Below are 12,003 nucleotides of genomic sequence, written 5' to 3' on the forward strand. Positions count from 1 at the left end.
TGTACTGCTGTGGATGGGGGTCAGCAACAAAACATATTTTAGCCATCAAAAAAATTCTTCGCTAAAAAAATGTTTAACAGTAAGTGTACGCTATATCGGGAGTATTTGAACTGCTTTACCTTTCCTTTAGACAGCCCGTTATAACGGGGAAGCTGTTGCCAGCTAATGTTGACTCGCTGAACACAGGAGCTGCTTGTCTACCACTGCCTTGATCCACACTAACCCTTTTAAACACCAAAATCACACAATGACACAAAAAACTGATTAGGGACTGTGGTAGACAAGCAGCTCCCATGTTTAGTGATGTTAAACCACATGTTTTTCTCAATGGAGTTTGGCTTTGAAGAAAGCGTAACAATGTTTCAGGTACCTGTTGGATATCGCTGTCTAATGGAAAAGTAAAGCAGTGAAAGTACTCTCAATATGGCATACACCTAAACTGATTGTCTTAGGTGGGACTTTTTTAGGTGGGGTCTAGAAGAAAAGGAAACATTTGGATGTGAAAAGAAGTTCAAGTTTAATGTCATTATCCAGGTAGCCATGAATAAACTGCACGTTTATGCATGAGGATTGTTGTTGTCTTAGAGATTCAGTTTCAGGGACGATAGCCTTCAAATGATTGATGAAATCGTCCAAATCAATTATAAAAGCAGAGAGTAAAACACAAACAAGCTCAACTCAATTTTATACAAGCATTATTGCTTTATGTTTGAAAAATTTAGGAGAAAAAGCCAAATCACAAGTATTATTTCAGCCAACATACACACAGCAGGTAAATAGGTAAGTATGCAAGTCACACATCTTTGCCAAGAAAGTCCGCGGGGCCAGATAAAACAAGCTTTTATTGAATCCATCTGATGATTAATCCATTCTGAAATATCTCTGCTTCTCAGCTTCACAGCCCAAATCAGCGGGGCTTAAATGCCACTCGCATCACAGGGCTGAAGGTGAAAGTATCTGAGGAATCCTGTGATTTCAATTGATATTTTTAGACTGATGTATCCCCAAGCGGACTCTCGGGATAGCGAGAGCAACACACAACATTTCCCTCTGCACTCCTAGACCCTACAAAGTTTTCCATGATGTCATGTGTGGTGCGGGAGTGAGAGTAATTGAAGAGGCAGATGAACATAAACTGGAATCTCCTCAAATTTAGCCATTCATTTAATCGCCTTATTCTTCAAATCAGCCCACAGACGTCAGGGACAAGGGAAACAAAACAAGTGAGGAGCCCAGACTGTGGCTCCTCATGTTCCTGCCAAACACTCCAAACATAAATGAAAGATAAGACTGTTACTGACATGGTGACTTTTTCTTCATTTAGTGTACAGTAGACATGCAGTATGAACCGAAGGTCCTAATTCTTTTTTTTATTTTTAGGCCAATATCAATATTAAAGTTTAAGTTCAAAATAAAAATCCTGACATATATAAATGGTGTACATCATACACTATTAGTTTTCAAAAAATCAAAATGTAACAGACTGTATGAAAGTTATTAGTGTTTGGAGTTAGCAAAAAGAAAAATAATCCTCCCCCTTGTCTGACACTTTCTCCCCCTATTAATTATTTTTGCAGTCTTTAACATTCATAGTTTTTTAAAAAGGAAGCTATCTAATGAGTATAACATTTTACTGATAAAAAATAACCATGTCTTTAACTTAACATTAACATTAACTTTTAACAGTAAAGACTCAAATATTATAAAAATTTAGGCTGTAAAGGTTGATAATAAATAGAGATGAGGTAGAGTGCAGTTTGTGCCAACGTTTCCATACGGAACAATAAGGTTATGGGAGTGTTTGTGGAACTTGGTGGGGATTTTAAAGGTCTAATTCCAGTATTTTTAGACTCAGTATATTTTAATGTGATTAGTTTTAGGTAATCATGAATTAAATAATTATTATGATAATAATAATAATAAAAATAATAATGATTATTATTTTCTCCACCAGAATTTTATTGCAGGAAGTGTGGAGTGGACCGTGAATCCCCATGTAGACCTAAATATTGTGATTTTTTATTTATTTATTTATTTTTTTAAACGTAAAATATAATTGTTAGTTGAAATAGCCTGCCACCAGTGACTTTTAATTGGGAAGGTCAATGTGGGACCACTGGTGCTTCCTCTACTCCCAACTCGTCAATACCAAGACTTGGTGAGTGGCCCTTGGTGTCAAAATATGACGCTAGGTCAATTTATGCTCCTTACATGCATTGTGTGTGTGTGTGTGTGTGTGTGTGTGTGTGTGTGTATTTTTTTTTTAAATACGCTTTTATTGTCACGGCAACGCACAGTTTGTGCTCATGAAATGGTTGCAGTCTCTTTCAAAATAAACTTAAACTATAGGTAAAACACTTCAATAAACTTTTAGGCAACAAAATATGTAATTAGGTTTAGAAAAAAACATCATGGTTTAGCTTAATATAAGTATGCTTGTCAGTAATATAATGTAACCTGTTGTGACATCTACACATACTAGCACACTCCATTGTTATTAAATGACTCGATTGGCTTTAGTTTCACACAGGACATGAACAGGGGGCTCCCGGGTGAAAGTTTGCAGTTTGTTTGTCGCATCTACCTCCCCTTCTGCCCACTGTGCATTTTTTCTCGCTCTTTTTACCATGGTAGTTGCCCAGAGTGTCAAAGGGCTACCGCCAAAGGCCACTGTCCAAGCGTCTGTATTTGACAAGTTGGGGGTGAGACTGGGTTGTTACCTAACCCCAAGTCTGCAAGTTTGCACCATTCATTGCCCCCCAGTCCGTTATTTTTTTTTAAATATTCATTTATCCCAAGAAGTTACAGCAAACTTTTGTTTCAGTCAGCTAACTCAGCAGTGAGTGTAGAATATGTGCAACGGTGCATCATTGATATTTGGCTTCTAGGCTATGACCTTGTCACTATCCAAAGGAAAGCAGGAGTGGAGTGGGGAGTGATGATGATGTATAGACTCAGGTAGAAGCTGGTGTGGGGGTGGGGCTTATGACATATAGAAAGTGTAATGCAGTCAGTGCAGCTCACATGCTCACAGTGACTGTCTGAACTGTTCTGGAGGCTTTATGTCAACAGATTAAACCTCAGTTGAAACTACCTCTTCAAAACATGTCTTTGGCATTTCTGTACTTTCTCATTGCTGATACACATGCACTGATGCATTATAACTTATAACTAACTCTCAGGACATCTTCACAGTAATGCATAGAAACTAAGTGCACTTTGGATTTGAGCAGTACATTTAGAGCCTTCCCAAAAGGTGTGTGTGCCTTTGAGAGACAGAGTGACAGTAACAGTGGCTGAGTTTACACTGAGCACAGAAGAGTTTCTGGTTTGGTTCTTTGCCAGGAGTAAATGTTGACAGCTGGTATCTGATCACAGTGATGTTCTCTCTCTGTAAATTATGCTGAATTCAGTAGTTAGGTTTGTGTTTCGTGATAATGACAAGACATACCCTCACTATAGGATCACTAGAGCTTTATAAGAGTCCACATGATGGCATCAGTAACACAACTTTGCCATGAGAGATGTTACTGCTGCCTACTTATACTTTTAAGGCCTGCTCCTCAAAAGCTTATTTTTTTGGTCTGGTTTGATATTTTCATGTTGGTGTCAATGAAAAACTCTTTTGAAACTAATTTATTTATTTCGCATCATAGGAACAGACAGGAATAGAGAAGCAGGGAAGAAATGAAACAACAATGTATTTGTCCAGAAAAATTCTAAGGTTCACTGATTTATCAGTTTCTCCCTGAACTTAGTCCGTTATCGCCTTTTGGTCTAAAACTTAAATGAACAAGTGGCAGTAGACATGCAATCAGACTTCACTGGCCCAGTATCAGAGATGTTGATTAAGTAACGTTCTGGTTACTCAGTTAAAGGTGGCCAAACACCACTGTAATTCTTCTCTAGGTTTGACATTAAAACAGAAATTTACCCAATACATATCTCGCCAACACTCTTTTCATTTAGTCAAATAAGAGTTGAGGAGAGGTCTGACTGGGTAAGAGCATTGTTTGGCAGCTCAGGACTCTCTAACACCTGCAGTAAAAACAACTCTTATTGCTCCAGTCTGGCTTTTTCGTGCAGCACCTTGTGGATTCCACACTGATTTGATGGTGGCCAGAGTTGGGGAGATTACTCTCATCTGGAGGAGATTAGTCCGTGATACTGATAGACATGATCAGCCCAACACTTGATCATTTCATGCAGTTTAACATCGGCTCCGCACAGCTCGCTTGTTTATGTAGCGCTGTGCTTCTAAACTGACTGATTTTCATCAGAGGAAATTAACTTAGCTGTCTGATTATAGACAATCATGCATTGCACAATAGCTTTAACTCCATGTCTGTGGTTAAAATGTGAACTTAGTTCAGTAGAAAAAAGATTTTAAATGAATGTAATGGAGAGATATTACTGTAGACATGATAAGAACAGCCTGTTCTGTAAACACAGAGAGACACAAATGTTTACCTTACTATCCTCATTATCAAAAGCATTTTCTGCAGACCTGCCAGGCGTTCTATCTTAGCCTCAATCAGCATAAAACCTCAACGCCATAACAAAAAGCAGCTTTTTAGCAACAGGTGGAATGTGTGCCGATCTTTCCTGCTGTTGTTTTTAGCTCCTAATTCATCCATGAAATTACTCACATGTTCATTCATCATCCGAGCGAAGCCGAGAGCAACAGGCCCCGAGACGAGGATCGGTTGATGGATAGAACATTTCTGAGGGCAAATATTACCTCAGTCCACACGGGCAGTAAACAGATTTATTATTTATCAAACCAGCCTGTGTGACGTGATGAAAAACCAAATGGGAGAGCATGAAATAAATACTTGTATTCACTGGGAAGGTAAAAAAAAAAAACCCCAAGGACTGTTTGTAGTGCCGACCCAAGTTTGTAATTGGTTTCATATTTACTACAGTAAAAGTTATTGAAAGGTATACCAGGGTTCTGTGAGCTCAGACACATAAATAAATCTGTTACCTTTGTTGCAAAAAGCTGCGCATGTCCTCATGCCAAGTGCTCTGTTGACTGGACATTGATCGCTGATTTTTTTTTTCTTTTTTCTTGCTTGTAAGCTTTGAAATATTCGCCTGCCTGGGCCAAGTGCTGTTCACCTATCTGGAATGTACAGTTAAAATTGCTTTGCAGCTAATATAAATACAGGCCACGGCTGTTGTAGTGCAGAGAGATGGCAGGCCCTTGTGTGGAGTGCAAGCAACTCTTAGTCACGGGCTCTTCCAGTGAAGTAAAAGGTGGTCATCATGTTAGCTTTCATGTTGATAAATCTGTAAGTGAGCGTGTGTGTTCTGCTGCCCTCGATCACTGACAAGTAATTAAGAAGATGAGGTCACCACTAAGAACGCATCACTGTGTCTCTGTGATGACAAAGCGACTGCTTGTCGGACACGCTCACCTCTCAGAAAGCATTTCACTGTACAACATTTCTCTGGTACGGAACTCCAGTGTGTTCCATAGACCGAATCACAACATTTATTTATAACTTCTAGGTAGAAAATCCCTGTGTCATACACATAAAATCAAACAAATCAAATGGGTTTAAGGTTCAGTAAGATTTTTTTAAGCAATATCAGTGTAAGTTTATGCTATATTTTGAATATTTTCACAGCTTTACCTTGCTGTCAGACAGCCCTTTCCGACAGGGAATTGAAGCCACCAGACTTTACAGAACGGTTGAGTTGCTGGTCTACCACTGCATCTATCAGCTAGTGTATGGTGAAGTGCTGAAAATATTCCAAATGTAGTGTACACTTAAAGGACATCTTCGGTATTTTTCAACCTGGGCCCTATTTCCCCATGTGTATGTGTGCGTATGATTCATGGGTACAACTCGTTCTAAAATTGGTTCAGTATTGAGGCGCGAAACGAGCTAAAACGGTAATGGGGGCAAATGCGTCCCGTATAAAAGTGCTTTTTTTCGCCACTGACCGGTTCAGATCGCCAGTGTTATCTCTGTAGATAGCATATTGTAGCGGCCCTGGGGCAGTGGTGACTGTGAATGAGTGGAGTCAGCTGTCAGTCAGTGTTGGAGCAGAGAGGCGGATGGCGTCCCCGCTTGGTATTGTAAATGAGTATGTGTGTGTGAAGTGTGTGTTACGCTAGAGTCAGAGGACGGAGTCTTTTACATGCTATCCTCTGGAGTGTTACCGGAGTTTTTGGAGTGCTCAAATAAACGGGCCTTTTTCCCGAACGCAAGAACAGGATGTCAAATGGATGCTAACACTCCTCTCCAGACACTGCGCCTTGTAGACCATCGGCTCTGCAGTGCTCACTTCTCCCAAGATGACTACTGCCAGCCGAAGAAGAGAAGACATCCAATCCCGAAACACCTCTTCCTCAAGAAAATAGCTGTCCCACGAGTAGAGAGAGCTACAGACACAGTGGAGCAAAGCTCGTGACATCACACAGCCCAGAGGTAAGGGAAAGGCTAAGTTAGCATGCTATTTACAGAGATAGCACTGGCGATCTGAACCGGTCAGTGACGAAAAAATACACACTTAACACACACATACTCATTTACAATACCAAGCGAGGACGCCATCTGCCTCTCTGCTCCAACACTGACTGACAGCTGACTCCACTCATTCACAGTCACCACTGCCCCAGGGCCGCTACCATATGCTATTTACAGAGATAGCACTGGCGATCTGAACCAGTCAGTGCACTTTTATACGGGACGCATTTGACCCCATTACCGTTTTAGCTCGTTTCCCGGCTCAATACTGAACCTATTTTAGAATGTGTTGTACCCATGAATCATACACACATACACATGGGGAAATAAAGCCCAGGTTGAAAAATACCGAAGTTGTCCTTTAAACTGATACAGATTTTTTGGATGGCTAAAATACGTTTTGCTGCGGCCCCATCAACAGTAGTACATTGACTGTAGATTTGGTTTATTAAAGATGCTAGCAAAGCAGTACATAAAATAAGCTCTGCAGAAATGTCAGATAGGTCAGAGCGCCATGTTTAACTATATATCTTTAAATGTTACAGTTGGGGCTGAAAATGATAACAGTGATTCAGTCTAATTAAAATAGATAAGTGAAATAGAAAGAAATAATCACATAAATGAATAGTGGAAAATGTAAATATAGAACTGATAAATTGGTTCTATTATAAGCTTTAAAAGATAACTTATTGAAACTGAACACATCATTCTGAGGTGTTATTTCCTGATTCTTATTTTCGCAATAGAGCATAACTAGAGATTATTTCAACTTCATGTACATTTTTTTTTATTTAGAAATACCCATTTTCAAAAGTCTGTTTTATGTCATACTTGCATTTTTCCCAATGGCACTTGAATTTTTTGTCGCATTTTATATTTTTGTCACTTACCACAGCAGCAGTGTTACTTGTCACATGCTTTACTTAACGCATAATTAGTTTCTTTATATTAATATTGGATCACATGACTGCTTGTGAAAGGGGTCTCTCATAGTAATTAACCCAGAGAGAATTATCACCTGACTCTGTAGTTTTCCTCAGCTCTATGGTGATTTATAGCCACTTTCAGCTTTCCAGCCCACACCTTTATTGTTTTGGTTCACTCCACCACTTTTGTGTGTCATTTTCTGGTGAAAAAGCTGTAATACCCCTCTGTAAACTACCTGTTCCTCAACAAACAGCAGAAAGACCATGGATATAGTATAATGGTATACTGAGAACTAGATACAGTGTTGGAGGCAGGGACCTGTTCACTCCTACGAAAATTGCTCAGTGGCACATGAAGCTGAAAAGTTTCACTTCCTTGATATAAAATTACCCTGATCTTGAGCATCATTGGGCCATAGAGCAAGTGTGCTAGAGAGTTTGCTGGCTGACAGAAGCACCTTACTTCTGGTTTAACCTTCCGCTAACTTGATTTAATGACGCTGCTCTTCTAGACTGTTAAAATATTGTCGGACTGAATGGATCAAATCCCCATAGTTAAACAAGTTGTTTTGCGGGGTTGTGACGCCCAAAAAATCTATCCACTGATTTACAGACCTCTTTTTCAAAATGTAAGTATATGTCCTGGAAGTTGTAATTCTACAGTTTGGCCACTATGTCATATTTGCATCAATGGTGCTGTTTGTGAGGGCTTAAGACGGACACTGTTAGAGACTAGCCAATAAACGTAGTGCGGCCTTGAGCAGCTAAAGAGACCGATATTTTCAATAGATGTTGAAAGAGAACTGGATATAGCATTGGAGGTGGAGCCCCTCTCATTCCTCTGAAATTTGCTCAATGGCTCATGAATCCAAAAAAATGAATGGGGGTAAAATGGTTTAATTGTGGAGTCCTTCTGGACTTTTATAATGTTGGCAGACCAAATGAATCAAATCTCAATAGTGAAACGAGCCATTCTGTGGAGGTTGTCGCACTGGTATCCATTTATTTATAGATGTCTTTCACAATGTATATCTATGAGAGAAAGACCTTTTGGGCCCAATAACATCACACGGAAGTTGTAGTTACACAGTTTGGCCACTATGTCAAATAGGCTTCAAGGTTCAGCACACTTCAACCAACAGGAAGCTGCAGATATTTACACACACAGTAACTGACCCAGCAGCAGCAGCTAGCTGGTTAAGTAGAGATACTTGGACAGTGTTTACTCTGAAGATGTTCCTCCGAGAAAGACACACAATTCTCTGCAGTCTCTCTCTGTGCTCGCTCTAGCGAAAAGGAGCTAGCTAATAATGCTAACACTGGCTCTCCACTTTGATGCTGACTAGTAATCCAGGCTCAAAACTCAGCCTTGCTAATTAGCCGGCTGTGAAGATAGCATTTGCACCATTTCTGAGCTGAATACAAGGTCAGGGTAGTGTGGATTGTACAGTGAGAAATATGTTATGAAAATCAGAATTTAAAAAAATAACACTTATAATAATGATAAAGAGTGGAGTTTTAATAAGATGCTAAATTATTTCACAAATTACTGATGCAGTTGTATATGGGACACAGTTTATTAAACACACTGGGGCTCCATATTTAGGCAGCAGCAGACACGGCATTGTGTAATCTCATTGGCCGCCTTACATTTGGACAGTTTTTGGGAGGGGAAATAGATGTTATTATGATTTCATGGCTTTTATTGTTATGAAAAGGATTTTCAGATTTGAAGCTACTGTCCACTGGAAACAAAAACTCAGCTGGGCAGCTATTAAACTTTCCGTGATTGTCGCTAATATGCGCTGTGGATATGAGCAAGGACAAATGTAATATAGATGGAATTAAAGGGCTTACTTCAGAAGCTTCCATTCAAAGTTTTCATTATTCGTTAGAGTCTTCACGAAGGCAGGCAATTAAAAGAGTACCCTCTTTCATCTGTCACCACAGATACCAGCCATATTTATTATAAAAGCCTTAAAAGCTTCCCTGGAATTAATGAGGATACAGTAACACACACACTGAGGGAGACAGGAAAAGGAAAATCTATACTGTTTATCAAATGCACTATATATTCTCAGAGGTATCAGTAATCAGTGCACTACCACGTGATTTAACACTCTTAAGTTAAGAACAACACTGACAGTGATCTAATCTGTGGTCCCCTGTAATAATTCATTCATCAGCTGTTAGTCCGAGAGATAAAGACCGTCCAGGATTATCTATCTCTCTAAACTCCGGAAAAGATTAGGTCATTGCATCCACAGGACTATTTTTAGAGCCCTTTTTAACGGTGGCATATTAAACAAAACGCTTAGAAATTCAATTAAGAAACCACTCGCCCACAATGACCTGAAAATAACCCAGAGTTATTCTAAAACAAAGGCTCTGCCGACCAGCCGCTGTGCCGCCTCACATGTGGTTTGGAAATAGGAGTGCTTAAAACCACAGATTCTTAGGGGCTGCAGAGATTAATGAAGAGTTTCTTTTTCCAGGTGTTGTATTGTGGATACAAGAGCTTTGGGCGGTGAATTTTTACCAAGGGGAGAAATCCTCACGGTAGAAATGAAAACAGTAACACAATATACAGCACTGATCCGGCTCACGGCTCAGATGCGAGAGCAGGAGCGCATTCCAGACCTGAGAGAAAGGAAGCGAGAAAGACAGCTCCGGATCATTCTTTGATATCGATCACGTGTATGGCATTTATGTGAATCAGGGCTCCATAGGGTCAAGGTCATATATTCCCACAGGAGCCGTTTAGTTTGTGAAAACGTTTTACTGGTTTTCACAACCTTTTTCCCCCTCAAACCTTTTAATAACACTGTCTGACACCCTGACATAAATATTAATAAAAGAGACATCTTAGTCCATCCTATAATTTTTTTTTACATCTTGGTCTGTCATCATCAGCGCTTCCCATAGCTGTTAGTCATCTACTGTTGCTTTCATTGGCACAGATTAAAGCTGCCACATGCGCTTTTGATTTTTATGCAAAATCATTTTTAGCCTTACTGTTAAGCCTAAATGGGAAAGCAGAGCTGCAACAACGCAAAGTGTACAAACTGATTTGTCATACTGGCAATAATTTAATTATACTAAACAAGTTACTGCTGCATTCAGCCGAGCTGGCCTTAGTTTGACTATCTCTTTTTTTAAAGTGTAAAATAAAGGTGTGGACGTTAGTGTGCAGTTAGTCAAACCCAGGTCAAGTCACTTGTCACTTTGACTTTAACTTAACTTAGACTTGAGCTTTATGACTTTGATTGACTCTAAGACCAACTAACTAAAAAGATAAGTTCTACACAAGTGTGGAGAAAAAACCCAGACGAAGGATATGAATCAAAACCTTCTATTTAAACTTGAATTCATGTCACAGTCAATGGATATTGATAAATATATATCTTAACCTAATAGTTCTGATTCAGGGTCTCAAGTGTTGTGATCACATAGATTATTAAAAAGAAACCGTATGTTAGAAGGCCAACAGTTATTAGTCTAATGTTTCTAGATACATATTTAATCACAATTTCATACCAGGTTTTAGCTACAGGTTGTAAACATTAAAGCCTTTGGAAACACAGCTTGAAATAGTAAAAATGCATATATTATATCAAAGTCGAGTGTCTCATTAATCATCCACAAAAGTCTGAGTGAAAATAACCATTCATAACTATTAGAAAACCTGGTTTAAAAACAGCTCATTTTGCTGTTTAGACCACTTGCCAGGACAGAATGGGCGTGGCAGATAATGCTCTGATTGACAGCTCCCTCGTTTTGATTGACATCTCCCTGGCTCAGCAATGGCTGCCACAAATTTAATCCAGCCGTACATGTTTGAGCCCTCTGATGATTCAGAGGACGAAGCAGAAGCCCTGCCAGCTGAAAATGATTCCTTTCAGGTGGTCACTGAATGGTAAGTTTCAAAATGTTTTGTGATTCATATTAATGTTACTTCGTAGAATAGTTAGCATAACTTTTACATGCAATGTTATGGCCAGGCTCCACCGGCTGCAAACGTACAGCGTAGCGTCGCGGCGTATTCATTTGGGCTGCGTACGGAAGCGACACGTAACGTTAGAGAAGCCAGCGGGGTTGTTTACCGTTTGCTGAGCCGAGAGGCTGCATGTAGGCTGCATGAAGGCTGCATGAAATGTTAAAGCATTTTCCACCTAAGTTATTACATATATTTGAGTTATCTACAAGTTTACTGTACTGTTTGTCATCTACTCGCTTTCAAATGTCTGCCACGGACACAGTGTCACGGATAAACAATAGAAGAGCCGCATAAAATAGAGTTGTCGCGCCGCTCTCGTTGCCGGTGGAGCCGCTGTAATTGATTAACAGGGGGGCGAGCTGCTACGGGACTCGCGCTGCAGATGTGCCCGGTTGAGCCCGGCCGTTAACGTTAGCTGAGATGAATGACAACGGGAGGCTAGCGCTTTGCCTTTTTTCACTGAGATACGTTTTCATTGAAAACATAAATCTGCTCCATTTTTCTGATAATAGCCTTTTTCATTCAAACACATCCAGTCTTAATAGATTAAATATGTATTAACTCTGACACACACACACTGACCGTCAAAGCGGGAGAGACC

At 39.7% G+C, this 12,003-nt stretch overlaps 1 protein-coding gene across 9 annotated transcripts in view; it reads left to right on the forward strand.

Annotated features, from left to right (window-relative positions):
- myocd (myocardin) overlaps positions 1-12,003 on the forward strand; it is a 150,188-nt gene that overhangs the window by 82,687 nt on the left and 55,498 nt on the right. The window lies entirely within an intron of this gene.

This window comes from Epinephelus lanceolatus, chromosome 21 (genome assembly GCF_041903045.1).
Source record: "Epinephelus lanceolatus isolate andai-2023 chromosome 21, ASM4190304v1, whole genome shotgun sequence".
Taxonomy (NCBI): Eukaryota; Metazoa; Chordata; class Actinopteri; order Perciformes; family Serranidae; genus Epinephelus; species Epinephelus lanceolatus.